General features: G+C 37.5%; 1 long non-coding RNA gene across 1 annotated transcript; it reads right to left on the bottom strand.

Annotated features, from left to right (window-relative positions):
- Positions 1–260: 260 nt before the first annotated feature.
- LOC145663539 (uncharacterized) lies at positions 261–13406 on the bottom strand. Its single transcript, XR_014127175.1, has 3 exons — positions 13186–13406; positions 5130–5268; positions 261–413 (listed from the first exon to the last, which is right to left on the bottom strand). It is a non-coding gene; the product is annotated as an uncharacterized LOC145663539 (long non-coding RNA).
- Between the last annotated feature and the right edge of the window lie 1860 nt (positions 13407–15266).

Genomic DNA, 15266 nt, shown 5'->3' with positions numbered 1-15266 from the left:
TTATGTTAAAACATATTCACTATACCATTGCCTTATTCACAGAACAATACATTAGTTATTAATGTATGACTGAAATAATAGTGCTTCGTGCAGATTTACTTTATCTAATCGGAATTGCACAATGATAAAAAAAATGTTGCAAGGTATAATGTTCTTATTTACAGAGAAAAAGAGTTGAAAAGACCTTTAACTAACAAACATTTTCTTTAAACAGACATACATTTATTCTAATTTATGGAAGAAAGAAATAATTTGCGGAGCAGTATATTTATTAAGGTTACATATTTGTACAAAAGAATGTAAATACAATCGGGTCTGTCTTCAGAAAGGACGTGCTTTTAGCCACAAATTACAATGCTTCTTTTCGCTGTCTTTCATGCAGAATCCTGGTTTTGTTTTGATACATGAAATACCTGAAACAAAAATCCAAAAATATTTAAAATGTTACATTTTAAAATATTTAACATTTTTTAGATTAAATGGACAAAATCTGTTCGGTCAGGTATGGACTTTTGGGTTTCTGGTAGAAAAATGATGAATTAAAAAAAAAGTGTTTGTTGATGCTGAACAACTCGAAATGTATTACTATGCAAAAGTAAGTGGGTACCCACTGGCGTTCGAGGTACCATGGGGTACCTAATATGTCTGCATTTTTAGATATGTGGAAATATATGTCTCTAAAATGTAAAGAACTGATATCTGTTTAGTACAGAAAACCGCAACTCGGTAAGCCTTATGGATACCGAGGTATGGGAAAATAAAGGACAACACCATAGAAGTGTGAGTTTTGCGTACTAGATTGTGCAGTTTCGAAAACGTAATTACTGAGGGCTATCAACAACCTCAAAAGTAGTTTCAATTTAATACACTACACACACGTCCTTATGGGGGTTTTCGGGTACTATGGCATTCGCAGACCTCCCATTTCTAAACATTCTAAAATATATCTTAATAAACTTATAAAGAACGTTACAGGTGTGTGTTTACCGAAACCGCAAGTCGGTATGTTTAACAGTTACCGAAATATGGTGAAATAAATAGGAACACCATAGGTATGTGGGGCTTCCATACTTGACAGTAGTTTAGAAAATTAATGAAAATATGACTAATGGCTATCAAGATATTGTCAAATAAAGGGAGGACCCACACAGTTATGGGGTTTTCGTGTTAGGTGGTGAAATTTCCGAAATCGATCATGAAATCTGAATAAGCACCAGTAGCAATTTCATCCTAAAGTAACTGGGTATTTCCATGGGGTTTTAGAACATCATGGGTCTAAAAAGATTAAGTTTTAAAAGCTTTGGAAAATATAATTTGACATTTGTAAAGAGTATTAGAAAAGAGAATAGAGTTACCCAAAACTTCCAGCCAGTACATCTTACAGCTAGAGAGACACCGTGAAATAAAAGAGTATTAGATCTTGAAATTTCATAAAACAACTTTTGATCTTAATAAAAGTTAAATAAGATGGTACTTATATGGGTTAAGTGAGTACCTCACACTCGTCAGGGCAATTCCGATCGAAAGATTAATTCAGCTCGAAGTTTTCTTCGGGTAAATCCAAGCGTGATAATTCCTAGCGTACAAAAAGAATGAAAATTCTTTGTCAATATCTAATATAGCAACCGAGATATAAGTAATTATGTATTTTACGAGGTCGTAAAAATGGAGACCCACATGGATTTGTACTGTTGAGTCTTTGCTGTAAGAAGAAGAAATTTCAGAAAACTAACGTATACACCATAATAGACAATTAAATGGGTGGAGGCACGGTGGCTTAGTGGTAGAGTGCGTACCTTTGGTGTATTGGGTCCCTGGTTTGATCCGTGTCCAAGTCAGTTTGTAGTCGACATTGTATTCGTGGGTATTCTCGGTGTACTCCTTTCCTCCCACCTTTACACTCCATCAATTCTATCATCAACATTCACTTGCCTTAATTTCATTTTAAAATTAAATGGGCAGTTAAGTGTGATCGTATCTCTGTGGATTAAGAGAATACTCCAGTGTAGTTTCTGCAAAACATACTAGGTACACACCCCACCACTAAGTTACTGTGTCCTCACTGATTTAATTGCATATTAAGGTATATACAGTAGGTTTTTGAATTTCTTTCTTATAGCAAAGACCCAGAAGTACAAATCCTTAAAGATCTCTATTTTTACGTCATAAAATAAATGACTCGTTATATTTTGGTTACTATATTAGATATTCACAGGGAATTTTCACTCTTTTACACAGCTCGATGAACCTTTGGAACTGCCTGAAGAAAACCTAGAACTAATCTTTCCATCGAAATTGTACTGAGGTACTTACTTAACCCATAGAAATACCATCTTATTTTAATTTTGTTGGGACCAATAATTTTTCCGAAGTTTCAACATCTCATACTCTTTTATTTCACGGTGTTTCTCTATATGTTAGATGTACTAGCTGCAAGTTTTAGGTAAATACATATTTCTAATACTCTTTACAAATGTCAAGTTATATTTTCAAAAGCTTTTAAAATTTAATCTTGGTAGACTGTAAGATGTTCTAACACCCCATGGAAATATCTAATTACTTGAAGATGGAATTGCTACTGGTGTTTATTAACTTTCCATGACCGGTTTCGGAAATTTTATCATCTAATACGAAAATCCCATACCTGTATTGGTCCTCTCTTTATTTGACAATATCTTGATAGCCGTTAGTCATATTTGAATTCATTTTCCAAATTGTACCTTCAAGTATGCAAGCCCCACATACATATCGTGTCGCTCTTTATTTTCCCATGTCTCGGTATCCGTAAGGCTTACCGAGTTGCAGTTTTCGGTAAACAAATATCAGTTCTTTACATTTTAGACACATGTATTTCCATATATCTAAAATGCAGAAATTAGGTACCGCATAGTACCCCTCTACACCATTGGGGTACCCACTTACTTTTGCATACCAGGGTAAAAACACCAGTGGTCGTTACTTTAAGGTTGAAAACATACTCTTTTGTCTCTTCTGTGAGCACCGTGAATCGGTCGGAGCTGTACCATAGTTGGAAAGAGACACTGATCCTTCCTATATATGACCATGTAGTCAGAATTCAAAATCGAATAGCCGTTGAAGGAAAAACAATATTTTAAAATCCCTTGTATTGCACCGGTAGTAGTCATCTCAAAATCGAAATGTTCCAGTGGTAGTTAGGGTTTTGTACCAGTGTTCGTCACTCAAATAACTTGACATAATTTATTCAGAAACGCACTGTTTATCAGTTTAAAATTAAGAATAGAGTATAAAGTACTAATCTTAATAACTGTGCATCACTTTTGGCACTCAAGAAAGAAAATAAAAAAGTTTTTACATACTTTTTAAAGCAATTTCAGTAAGAAAAATGTTAACTGAATTCAAAAGTTAACTGTATATTATTTTAACGTTAAGAGTACAATATTAATTACTATGTTTAATAACTATAGTGACTTTAAGCACTCAAGAATGAAAATAAACATGTTTGTACATACATTTTTAATACAATTTGAGAAACAAAATAAGTTAACCGAATTCAAAACTTAATTATATATCACCTTAAGATTAAGAATGGACAATAAAATACTGAGGTTAATAATAATGCATTAGTGAAGAATGAAAACAAAAATGTTTTTAACTACCTATATTGTATTTACATGTTGTTATTTCTCATTAACATGCTTTTTGATAACGCACGATATGGGCTAGGGGTACGCACGAGAAATGATTTGAGACTGTCACCTCTCGCAAAGGTGTCGCGAAAGTTGTCTCGTCTCGAAAACTGTATCTGTTTCTATTGGAAGAGCTATGTCTCGTCTCGAATTTCGTAACAAAAATTCGTTACACATGCAGTTTTGTGTAAAAAGTGAAATGTATAAATACAGGAGAGAAAACATTGCAGACAAACATTATGTTAGTATATTGAACATACTTTTTTGTATGTGGTGCAAAATATCTTCATCTATGGGGTTACTTTGCACCAAAGTTTATATGAAATGAAATCTTTGAGTTTTACGTTCCACGATTTTGCCGGGTATGCTAAAGGAGACTATAATCATGAGAATGAATGAAATAGTAGAAGGAAAACTGTGAGAGAAAACGGGAAAACCCCGAGAAAACCACACACAGTGTTTGTCCAACACAAAGCCCATTTGGCACGTGCTGGGATCGATCCAGGAACTCCACGCAGGCGAGGTGAACGCTCCATCACTGAGCTACCACGTCCCCAAAAACACAACCTCAGAATATACTTCATATAGAGTAGAAATGAAATGAAATCTTTGAGTTTTACGTCCCACGATTATGCCGGTTAGGCTAAAGGAGACGGTGATGATGAGTAATGAATGAAATGGTGGAATGAAGAAAGTGGGAGGAAACGGGACAACCCCGAGAAAACCCACGCACACGGTGTTTGTCCACCACAAAGTTCACTTGGCGGGGATTGGGATCGAACCCAGGACCCCAAGCACCAGAGGTGAACGCTCCACCACTGAGCTACCGCGACCCCTCATATAGAGTAGAAGTAACAAGATGTAAAAAAAAAAAAAAAAAAAAAAAAAATTGGCCCGTCTGGAGGACATGTAAGCTAAACACCAATACAATTGTTACAGATTTATTTACTTGCACTGTTTAGGCTGAACATCGCAACACCAATATCATTATGTCACATCCTTTCAAAAGTATGCTAACTGCAACGTAGACCTGCTTTGCTTCGTAATGTCCAAATAGTTGATTACTGTGCTCGAAAGCAGGCAAGTAGCATACAAATTTATGATGTTGAAGTCGTTATTTTTCACAGCTATGGAGAAAAGACATGAAAACGAAAAATAAAAATAAATCTTTGTTTTACTTCCTACGGTTATGCTATGTATGCTGACAGTCACAAATGAGTATTGAAAATTGATGATCTTGGAATACGATTTGGTGGAATAATGAGGGGGGGGGGGGAAATAGACATTGATTAAATATAAAATTGAAAAGAAATAAGGGCCTGACGCTCAAATATTTATCTATCTGGCAGCCATCTTGATCCCTCTAAAATATCATGAAGTACTTGATTGATTCTAAACCCAATAATAGTAATAGTAATTATAACAATAAACACAGAATATACCTAGATATAATTTACGCACCTTGAAGTGTAGAAATTAATGATTGCAATCCTCAGCATTCCAATAGTTCTTTGGTTTCTCCAAATGAAGATTCGGACATCGGTTTTCTTCTCAAGCAATAATGGGGTACAATAATCAGTTGCAGTCCAAAGCCAAGTCACTAAGTTAAGCATGAATATAAAAGATTTTGTGTTAAATATTTCAATGTAAATTTCATGAAATAGAATTCATTAGTTAGTTACATACAAACTCTTACGCATGTAAGTCAGAATCTACTTGTAATAACTTGTAAATTTAAACAAACTAAATTATACTACAGTTATAGGGACATCAAACATATATTCCATAAGATATATAGGGTGTCTCAAAAGTCCCCTGACATTAAGTAACTCGATTATTATCAGAGTTACAACAAAATGTAATTGGGAAACCGTCTCCAAATATGATGTTTCCAATGTAAGTTGAAGGAATTTTCAAAATCGGATGAGCCGTTTGGCTGTACACTCTTTATGCGTCCAATGTTAAATGAAAATGCAACGTTGCCATTTACCTGGACCCACAACATAAGTGAATGAAGTTACTGATTTTTACGCTAACATGTCGATGGCTAGCCCCCATTTCAAACAGTAACTTCATTCACATATGTTGTGGGTCCAGGTAAATGGTAACATTGCATTTTCATTCCACATTGGGCGCATAAAGAGTACAGCCCAAACGGCTCCTCCGATTTAAAAAGTGTTCACTTTAGAATGAAAACAACATATTTAGAAATGGTTTTTCCTCTTACGTTTTGTTGTAACGTCAGAGGACTTTCGAAACACCCTGTATACATCATACGAAGTTCCTTTCTAAATTCTACACGGGTGTAGTTTAATTGAATGTGAGATGGGTGATACACATTAGGCCGTTTGGAAATACTCTCACAGACGGCCGCCATTTTGGATTAAATTTGTTTGTTATAAACTGGTGGGTAATGTGATATATATATATGGCCACAGGCTAGAATTTTTTCAGTATGTCAAATATGCAATCAGATTCCATGGAGCTTAATTTGGTGAAAAGTTATTGCCAATTGAACGTTGTATTTACCTCTTTCTTCTAGATGTAGAACCATACCGTTAGCACGTGAGGAATGCATCGAAATATTCAAACTGTGGAGCGGGAGGAGTGCCTGTACAGTGGTTACCGATTGCAAACAGAATCATCCACAATGTGACTGTGTTACATGTTGCAGTGTCACAGTAATTAACTAAATTTGAGGAGACGGGCACATTCGTGAACATACGTCGTAGCGGACGATCGTAGAGAGCTACAGATGAAGCAACGCCTACGGCAGTGCTGACTTCTTTCTGGATGTGGCCCCAGAGGAGCACACGTCATTTATTAATGCAATGTGGGTTGAGTCATAGGGTCTGCGCGTGTATAAGTGCATCCGTACAAGGTGCAAATGAAGCAACATCTCCACGAGAACGATGTTGATCGCCAAGTGTAGTGAGTAATTATGGTTAACATTTTTATGCAAATACTCTTTTCAGATGAAGCTGACCTCTACGTAAATGGGAAGGTTAATAGGCAGAACATGCACAATTGGTCACCTGACAACCCCGCGTGCAAGACCCCTCCAACATGACCAGCGCAAAGAAAATTAATTATGTTGTTGGCAGACAAATGAGGAATACGTCTAATCAGTCACTTTTTCATTCCATAAAATTAACTGCGGAATAATACCTCACGCTCGTACAGGGATAGATATTGCGAGCTGCGATGCCCGAGGATGGTACATTTTCGCAGTTTTTTCAACACCATGGCGCTTTCTTCATTATGGATTCGTATTGCGTCACTACTTGAACAATTTTCTAGAACATGGGTTGATCGACGAGAGGCAGTTGAATGGCTGCTCGATCACCGGACCTAACGCTGTTCAATTTCTAGCTAAGTGGAAAAGTTAAGGCTATGGTTTGTGCAGTAAATATTCATAATTTTTATCATCTAGAACAAAGTATCGCCATCGTCTGTGCACAAATTTGACCCTATATCCTACTTTGTGTCCACAGCAATTGGAAGAAGCTTCTGCAAATGTTTATTGCTCAGTAGGAACATGTAGAACATATACTATAACCAGGGGTAAAAGTGGACCTGAAAAGGTGGGGGGACGGTAGGTAGCGGCATCACTCCACGCCGTTCCTCCTGCCTATCTCTGCCCATTGTACCATTTTAGGATCTGGGGGACGTCCTACATATTTTTCGAGGTGGGGAACTGCGTCCCCCGCGTTCCCCCTCGCTTTTACCCCTGACTATAACAGGGAAATGTGTTCGAAGTGGGAAAAATCAGAGGCGGTGTGTTTTATTACGATTTTGACTCGACATATCGGCTATCTAAATGTTCAAATGCAGTGAGGTGTGAAGCCTACAAGATTGCATTTCTATTTACATAATGTCTGAAAACCACTGGAAAGCTTCTTTTAGTTACGGAGAAAAAACGGAGAGACTGATCCATCCATCGTGAACAACTTTCTGGAAAAAAATAAATAAAAATAGCCCTTACCTTGTATCAGAGAATTATACACGAAAGTGCTCAAAAACCGACTTTCAATATTAACAATTTCCAGCGGGAAAACTCCTGGACCACACACTCGAATGAGGGGTATTTCAAACTCCCGTAAGATCTGCCCCCACAGCAATCCCCTAAATCCGCCCATGCTCAAAATACGACGCTTATAAGAATTCAGACAAGACGACACATACATACATACGAAAGAAACAATTCAATACGGCACATCAAAATATAAACTAGATGAACTTCTTTGAAAACACCTCATTTTACAAACAAAAGGTAGAAAAAGGTAAAAATGTCAGTATTGTCAACTTAGAATCTACATAAGAAATAAAATCTTTTTATGTGCAAAGCTATTCGTCAATACGTATAAAAAAGGGATTTATTAATGGTATTTAGCATTTATTCTTCCGTGAAGGTTTATCTTGATCACTAAAAAACCAGAAACGGTATGTCTCTATCACTGAAAAAAAAAGAAGGGTATGACATACCCCTACATATAGTCTCACTTGGTTCACTGCCAATAACATTTCACCAGAATAAGTTACATGATATCTGATTGCATATTTGACATCCTCAGAACATTTTAGTGCATGGCCATGTATCACACTACCCACTTATCGTCCGTATTACAATTTCGAATCTAAGATGGCGACCGTCCGCGTGATGTAATCCGAAAGTATCCCTCTGGGCCTAATGTGTATCTCTTATCTCGCAATCAATGTAACTACATCCCTGTAGTTTTCAGAAAGGATGACAAGGGACTTCTGATGCATCCTGTATATAATAGTTGTATCAATAATGACGGGTATACCGGCTAGGCTAAAGGAGACGCTGATGATGATATAAAGAATGAAATGGTGGAATGAAGAAAGTGGGAGGAAACGGGAGAACCCCGAGAAAACCCACTCACACGGTGTTTGTCCACCACAAAGTTTACTTGGCGCGAGCTGGGATCAAACCAAAGACCCCAAACACCAGAGGTGAACGCTCTACCACTGAGCCATCGAGGCCCGACAGGAATATTTGTTGAAGTCTACTGTCTTCTTCAGTACCAAGGTTACACAAAAATGAGCCTATGGTTTTGATGGAATTCGAACCAACATTATATGTATACTCTCTCAGCGAGAATCAAAGCTGGCACCAAGTTTACATATGCGCGCGCATTGTATTTTACTTATATAGCTCACAGAGCTATGGGCGAGCAAGCAAGGCACGTGCCCCGGGCGTGTGGTTGGAGGGGCTACTAAAAGAGAGGTTATATATTAGTACTTTTCCATTTTGGTGTTTAATACTTTTCATCAGAGTGCGAAATCATGAAATCAAAGTCGGGGAGACTGAAGGACTGAAGAGAGCGAGAGAGAGGGAAAAAAAAAGCTGCGCAGTCTTACACTTCAAAGAATTGTAGTGAAATGAGGTCAGAATTCAAGATGACATTCGGATGCTTGGCACGAAGAAAAACATTGCAAGCAATTTTGAAAAAAAAAAAGAAAGAAAAAAACTTAAATAATGTGATATATTTTGTAGGCTTTGGATATGTATGTTTTAGTTGGCATCAACAATTATTGGTGTGTTTTGTCACAATTGACAGTTTAGCGAGAGACTAGGCTAACTGACAATTTTAACTTTCTGAAAGAAAAGGAAACAAATGAAAACAGCACGTTTCAAAGGATACGACTGATATTCATAGTTTGGTTTAGTATACAACAGGGGTGGATCCAGGATGGACTACTGGGGGGCGGTGGGTTGTAATGCCACTACTTACAAGATAGAGCTACTTTTAAGAGATTCAACTCTGGGTGGGTTTTATTTTATATTAAAATACACAAAGTTTCCTCTTCTTGGGGGAGATAGACCCTCCCTGGATCCGCCCCTGTCTCAGGACAAGCCACACAGACAAGTGGTTGAGGCAAAGGTCAATTAATGACATTAGTATGCTGTTCCGTCAAAATCTCAATCTTGACCTGGATGTAAGTTAGCCTGGTCTCTCACTGAACCCCTCAATTGAATGTTTAATATGTAAATTAGGCACTTCTACATCACAAACAGTAAATATAACCTACCTTATTCTACGTTTTTAAATGCATTTCTACAACTGATTGTAACTTTAAAGGTTCTCGTGAAGATTAGCTGGCGGAGGTTACCTAACATAGCCATGAGTTATCAAATTAACAGTTGTGCTTCGTGGGTGATGATAATGAACCTGAGGTTAGATGTTAAATTGGACTCGAGAGCGGAACAAGGGCTGATCTTATTCGTGTCTCAGACGGGGGGCATGGAATGGAACGAATATGAAAATAAGGTTGCTGTAATAGTTTTTCATAGGGTTTGTAAGATTTTCGAAACACTTGGCATTTTTTTTTTATCAAGACTTGACATTTTTTTAAGATAAAAATCAAGACTTGGCAATTTCAAGTTTCATCCCCCTCCCAATCTTGTAATGCTCGCTACGCCGCTGTAAGCAATGCATATTTTCGACAATATTCGTTGTTCATCTGTTTCCGCTGGGTTCCAACGTGGTGAGCTGCATATGGGACTTTTAATAGTGTTATTATAATGAGAAAGAATTGTAAATTATGTTGATGTTCCTAAAAGAGGGAAATTGAAAGAGAAATTAAATTAAAAATAAATAAGGGAGAGAAAAGTAATTACTTGAAAATAAAAATAAAGTCTTTGAGTTTAATGTCCCACTATTATGCTGTTAGGCTAAGGGAGTCGGTGATTAAAGCAAGTTAATGATTATGGAATATTTGGTGAAATGAGAAAGTGGGAGGAAACAAGTCCCCGACAAAACCTACGAGCACGTATATGAAAATGAAGTAAAACATACACTGGACTATGCTTTCTTTGTCTAGCAGAGTCATAGTTTGGAATCGAAAATGTGTTTTGAATCCTTGTATTTAGAGATTAAGAGTGTAAGTAACGAAATCACTTAATACATCCATTAAGATTTCGGAAAGCGAAATCTAAATTTAGGTAAGCTAACTCCATGTACTAACTGCTTGCATCCGCTTCGTACATTGTTCGAAGGGTCACGAAGCAAATCACCTCATTTAGTCTACACATACCTAGTACTAGCGTTAATTACCTGCTTCGTTGGGTGAAAATAAGAAAACCAGTAATACATGTATGTTACGTTAGTCAGTCACTTTTTTTACTATTACGAAACGCTCTCTCATATCGGTTATTTTCGATCATTTGTAAGATCCGTCTCCCCTCTTTCCCTCCCCAAGTTGCTTGGCTGAATTTTGATTTAAATAGTATCGGAAGTGTCACTGTCCATTTCTGCGCCCCCGAAAACAATGGATTTAGATTAGGATCAGTTCACTTAACTTAGTAAGCCTACAACTTTGGCGCGGCTCGACTTGTTGGAAAGCAATCCAAAATCTAAAGAAATATATCGATGTCATTGGGGTTTACTAAAGTGTGTCGTAAGTCAAGAAGATTGAGAATCACTGCCTCGATTATTCACTTCAATTAATCATCAAACTCCTTTAACCTGAAGTATATAATCGTGGAATGTTCAATTAAAATTATAATTTTATGGCATCTAGAAAATGCACATATCGTACATTACGTTACATTACCATTCAATCGCAATAGGTTATTACAGACATGTGGTTGGCTTGAAGCTTAGCGTCCTATTCAGCGCCAAGACTGTGTACTACCTACACCTACAGCATAATATGGAATCCTACTCGCATGATCTTCGATCAAGATTTGAATCAACGGGAGGATGAAGATTTTCCCTCTCGTCAAGTAATTTCCCCAACTCGCCAAAGAATTTCTCCCTTGCCGGGAAAATATGTTCCCTCATTTCATATTTTACATATTATATACTATATATTATATCTTGCATCACTGAGAAATAAAAGGCTTGGATTGTATATCTGAAAAGTCGCCCCCTCCCCGCAGGCACGTAGCCACGATTTCGCAATACGGGAGGTCTGTGACGAAATACTGTGGTTATCACACCAGGGGTTCGATCAATCTAAACTATTTTACTGACAACATATCCATATTGATTTGTTAGGACAATAAAATGAGGATATGTTAGTAAGTATTTTAATTAAAGAATTATGAAGAAATCTTGCGTAAAAGAATAGAAAAAAGTATTGACAAAGACATAGTCTTCCAAGGTCATTCGAACTCGGTTCTTCTCGTCTTCTTTCTATTTCTCTTATCTTAGTTCAATGCCGTCAAGGATAGCAACGAGATCTCTTTCTGGAGTAAAGACATCCTATAAAATGGATTAGTGTTGCCGCGAAATTCAAAATGGTTCATATTATTGATAATTCTGGGCATTGCTTAAGTTCTGACAGGCTATCTGAAAGAACCGGTTTATCGATCGTCATTTGTAGTCCATAGGGTTACTGGCGCAAGTCCCGGGGGGATGAGGACATGTCCCCTCCAATCTTAGAACTGGGGGGGGACTTTCCCCTCAATAATCCGATTTGAAATGCGTTTTTTGGAGAGAAATGTGATGATTTGTGTCCGATTGCCACAAAGGAAAGTAAGATGAAATTGATGTCCCCACCCCAGAATAAGCCTTAAATCTGCCCACCTCACAATTTTGAAGACAACTCTGCTCCCCTGATCCTCCGCAGCATTGTTTTTCAACTTCATAATTTGAACATCCTTAAAAAAATTATGAGAACTGTCTTACCCGTCCCTCCCAATGTTGAAGACAGATTTGCGCCGCTGCATACGGTTAACATGGAGCTAGATGGAATTCGGAATGTTCCGTTATGATAATATCCAATTTCAACTTGATCCGCCCCCCCCCCCTCCCGTTTCCTCCACACAAAGCTCCTCGTAAGAAAGAGTAACCAAAACGCTTATTGTAGCTTTATATTTTTGAGGCTGATTCATCTGTTTCTTTCTGTTTCATCTTTCCTTAATATTTTTCATTTCTGGATCCGAAGGGGGGGGGGGGTCTGGACCCACCCCTTGGATACGTGCCTGCTTCCCGTAAAAAGCTTCATTCGAACCCTGAATCAAACAACTCCATCTGTAAAGCAGTGCTGAGTTGATTTTAATATCCTTTTCTGCAACGAGGCTGTATGAGACGTGGACTTACTGATTAACATGGACTCCGAACCACTCCCGCCGGGAATCGAACGCGGGTTTCCCACACCAAAGGCGCGTACGCTAACCGCTTAGCCATGAAGGAGCTCATATCTATAGCAGTGTAAGCAACAACAACAACAACAAAAAGAAACACACATACATACTAGAACAACAACAACAACAACAAAAAGAAACACACATACATATTAGAAGTTTGCGCAATTGGGGATCAAAACATTCTCAATGAAGTATGAGAAATAGTAAACGTCAAAGTGGGCTTCTGCTTATTCTTTACTTCGTTAATACTTAATTCCTTCTAGAAATAGTGAAACAATACTATGAAGACACAGTACTTAAACATAATCGAAAGAATAAGACAAGGAAACAGAGTAATTTCCGACTAATTAAACTAGTCATATATACTATACCTAACTGTTACATTGTATTTCTTACCATATTACGAAAGCGATATAACTTTTTTACCAGCCATAGAAGCTGGACGCAATCCAATACTGCAATTTAGACGCTGTAACGAAAGTTGCAAGTCAAACGCCTGACACTCAACTGTGTAATAGCTGTTTCAAGCGGCCTACAACTTATGACCTTGAAACTATGTGCTAGTAACCAAATTAATGCCAAGGTACGATACAAACACCCCAACTTGCCACAATGACGTCAACACAAGGAAAAAAAGAAAAACATCTAATTTTTGGTTCGAAAATTATGAAACAATAATAATAATAATGTAATTCTCAGGAACTCAAACATTAGTTAACTAGAGAACATAACAAGCAAAACAAAACAAAACAAAACAAAACAAAAAGAATCTTAAACGTGAGCTCTCCCTGACTGCTGTTTTTAAATTTCAGTGAGGCTGTAAAATATGTTTTGTTTTATTGTTAAAAAACAAAAAGAAAAAGAAAAATAAAGAAAGAAAGGAAATAAATTTTGTTGCAAATATCCTAGTAAAAATAGGTTTCCTAGACACAAGTGGCTCCGCGTAGCGTAGTTGCTAACGCTCTCGCCTTCGGTACGAGCGGACCCAGGTTCGATTCCGGTAGGGGCACTCGGTCGCGAAAAAGTATCAAAAGCTTTTAAGTCCAGACATCCTGAATGAGGCTTTCTTGGGTTTTCCTCATTTCATACCAGGCAAATGCCGGGTAGTACCCAACATATAGGTCCCAGGCCGTTTGCTTCCTTCCCTTTCCCCGGATAGTGTGCTCACCGAGGGACGTCATAACTCACATGTGACGGGCTAACAAGGTCATTGATGCCGAAAGCCCAGAAATCTAAATCCTAAATCTTCACTACACAAGAAAATGTTCGCGCTGAAAACGGTTTCTTAGCAATTATGTTAAGCAGTCCTGTAGTAAATCTCCATCAAGTAATAAACCGTCACATATAAAAAGGAAAGAATAAACACATAACATTCATTTTGCGTACCTTGAAATGTAAAAAGTTACAGAACATTAATATTCAAAGATTTCTCAAAATTCAGATTAACCCATTTCTTTCTCCTCAACCATTAACGAGTTACAATAGTAAGAATTGTGGTCATAAATCACATTACTTGTTTAGTACTATTTTAAAGCAAGTTATACTAAAGGAATATATAATTAATGGAATATTTAACTAAAGTGATAATTTACTATTGCACTTACCCAGGCTTTTCTTTCCTTCCGCTATTCTTTTCCGTTTGTAAACAACCTCGTTTATAAACCAGCTCGCAAGCATACGACAGTTGTTTCATGACGTCATCTATGGTGCAAGAAAGAGGTGTCTATAGGCGGTCAGGACCTCACACACAGATGGACGTATATAACATATAGCTGAAGTATTTAACATACGTATACGTATATAAAATACGGAAGATTGTTAGATATCAGACATCCTGCAGCGACATGATATAACATCCAAGCGCGTTAAAGGCAGTAGCTGTGTAGCATATGGATAAAGTACGCTCCGTACAGATTTCCTTAGTAAACATAACGATTCTTTGTATTTGTACAATATACCGCTGTCCGGATAATGGATTTTTCTCAGTGTACAACACAAATATTTCTTACTCGTTCTCAAGCCTCTCCCGAAACAAAATCCACTGCTAATGTGTATAGTCATCTCCCCCTCTCAACACACACAAACAGATATATATATATGTACCAGCGGATCCAGGATATGATCAAGGGAGGGGCTAAACCATAGTTTGACATTTTATCCAGTGTAAAGAAAGAAGTAGGATTGAATCCCATTTTATACAGTGTATAGCTGAGCGTCAAGGGGAGGTATAACCCCTTTAACACTCTCCTTGGATCCTCGCCTGTATATCGTATCTAATATAAGTAAAAGGAAGAGTTTGTCTGTGTGTCTGTGTGCCTGTCTTTCTGATTGCCTTGTGCGGCCTGGGGACCAGACGAGAGTCCAAGAGTTACGAAATTTGGGTGACAAGTATCATGTCCCAGGCCTCAGACCAAGAAGAAGCGTTTTTTTTTTTTTTTTTAATTTTTGAATCAGGAGGGGCGTTTACCGGAACATGT

Source organism: Thermobia domestica, chromosome 11, assembly GCF_964235325.1.
Source record: "Thermobia domestica chromosome 11, izTheDome1.hap1.1, whole genome shotgun sequence".
NCBI lineage: Eukaryota > Metazoa > Arthropoda > Insecta > Zygentoma > Lepismatidae > Thermobia > Thermobia domestica.
Note: the sequence above shows the minus strand (reverse complement) of the source record. Positions and strands in the feature narration are given on the sequence as shown.